The sequence below is a fragment of the Gavia stellata genome, chromosome 3 (assembly GCF_030936135.1).
Source record: "Gavia stellata isolate bGavSte3 chromosome 3, bGavSte3.hap2, whole genome shotgun sequence".
NCBI lineage: Eukaryota > Metazoa > Chordata > Aves > Gaviiformes > Gaviidae > Gavia > Gavia stellata.
The window spans coordinates 100,978,465-100,980,593 of NC_082596.1; positions in this window are offsets into that span (position 1 = coordinate 100,978,465).

Sequence of the window (2,129 nt, forward strand, 5' to 3'; positions counted from 1 at the left end):
GCTTTTCCATGAAAAGAGTGATACTCTTTTTTTTGGTGTTTACTAAGGTCAGCCTGATTTCAATGCATGACTGGGTTTTGGAAATGAAGGAAAGATGTCATTCAGCGAATTAAGAAAGTGCTTACTAAGTCCTTAATAAAAAGCAGAGCAGGCTAAAAGATGCTCCTTGTAATGTGTAGATACTTATAGCCCCAAAGAGCCCTTTGGGAAAACAGCTGGCTGAGCTTTCTGGCAAAGGAAGCCCTCTCCCATCTTTGGGGGATTCCCAGGTGGTGGGCGATACCTCTGGGTGCTTACATGCTCAGTGATCTCCTCTTCCCCTTCTGTCCTTCCCACCACCTTACTTCTTTGAGAAGATGGAAGAAGATCAAACTCATCTTCACAGCAACACACAAGACCTGATCCCCTTGCCAGCATACTCCTAGAGGAGTGAACCCCTGAGCTGGACCCCGTGGGGGCACCTCCCTCTCCCGGCCACACTGACCTCCCCGAAGCAGAGGGGATGCGGGCAGCCCTTCAGAGCATGTGCAGGTCCTGCTGCTGTGCCTGGGAGTCCAAGGGCCAGGGAGAAGTCCCAGGGGTGCCCAGATGCCCCACGGTCACCTGTGCCACTTGGAACCTGAGACACCTCCGGCACGTGCAGCCACACCGTGGTGTGGGGACCAAGGGTGTTTTTCGACAGTTGGAAATAATGAAAGCTCCTACTCCTGTGAGTCACCCAAGTTCCCACCGCATACTCTTGCTAAATGATTTCCACCTCTGCTCCCTTATGCTCCCCAGCAGTGTGCCTGCTCATGCTGCTGAAGTTCATTTCATTTAAGCCTTTTTATGTTTGTCCAGAACTGGAAGTTTAGCAGAGGGATCTGTATTTGCTTTCAGCTGGGTGAAATGTTTATGCCTGGCATCTTGTTTGCAGGGACAGTGGGGTAGGTGATTTCCCAAGTGGGACCTTTATCATGCAGACTAGGAAACTTGATTTTCCCTTCTTCTTGTAACGGTATTTTCCAAAACTATTAATGAAAAGCAGGGCTGGGCAAGAGCTACAAAATATGGATGCAGATCTAGATTTTGAAGGTGCAGGGTTTTGTTTGGTTCCCCCCAAACCATGAGGCTGTATGTGTGCTGAATGCTATCTTGCCTTACCAGGGATCAAATGGAAAATCTGCGGAGCTGAAAGCCCAGTGGATGCACCGTTAACAGACAGGTTAATAGGAGTTAGCCATGCAACAGATTGTCCTTTTCTATGTCTGAGGCACAAAAAGTGTAGTACTTGTGTCTTCCTTTTTCCAGGTCTCACCAGGTCCAACCCACGGAGGATGAGCGTGTTTGAGCTGTGTTTGGGCTGTCTACCCGGGAAGAGAGGACTCGTCTCAGCCACAAAGGTCTCAGTGGGGTTTGTGCTGAAGTGCGTTTCCACCATCTGGGATCTACCCAGGAGCTACATCATACTCTCTTAAAGATAGGAAAACTTCATGAAGAGAAGACTTTGAATTAGGAGTCTGCTGTGCATTGCAACATTTATCATCATGATTCACATACTTCCAGTGTTACTGCAAATCTGGGCAAAGTGTGAAATGATCCTGTCTCTTATCTTCGAGGAAATGCAACGTGCTCCAACCCTGCTGACTCTGAAAGCCAGCTCTGCCCTGTTTTAGTCCACGTAAATTGTCAGGATTATTGAAAAAGCTCAACAAACCTCAACAGCATAATCTACCCAATTAATTTTTAAGTACTTTGGGAAGCATTCAGTATTTTTTCTTTCCTTTTCACCTTATGCAGCTCCATAGAAACCCTTGGATTTCTGCAGGTACGTACCGAGTTATGAAGGAGCTGGAGGCACTTAGAAGGCTGGAACATGATTAATAACTGTCAAATTACAGGGAACACTTTAAAATCCCTTAAATCCCTTAAATGTCTCCCCTCCCCTACTTTGTCCCAGGAACTAAGACATGAGCCTTTAGCTAGGCTGTCTTTCCCTGATGCAGTCCCTTCATTTGTGATGGGAGAGGATCTGAAGCCACAGGCAGGGCATTCAGAAACTTTAGGACAAAGTCCTGACATGGAAAAAAAGGGAGAATGGGTGAGCTGCAGCACAGAGGATCACACGAGGGAGTAGCTTGTATGTGCAT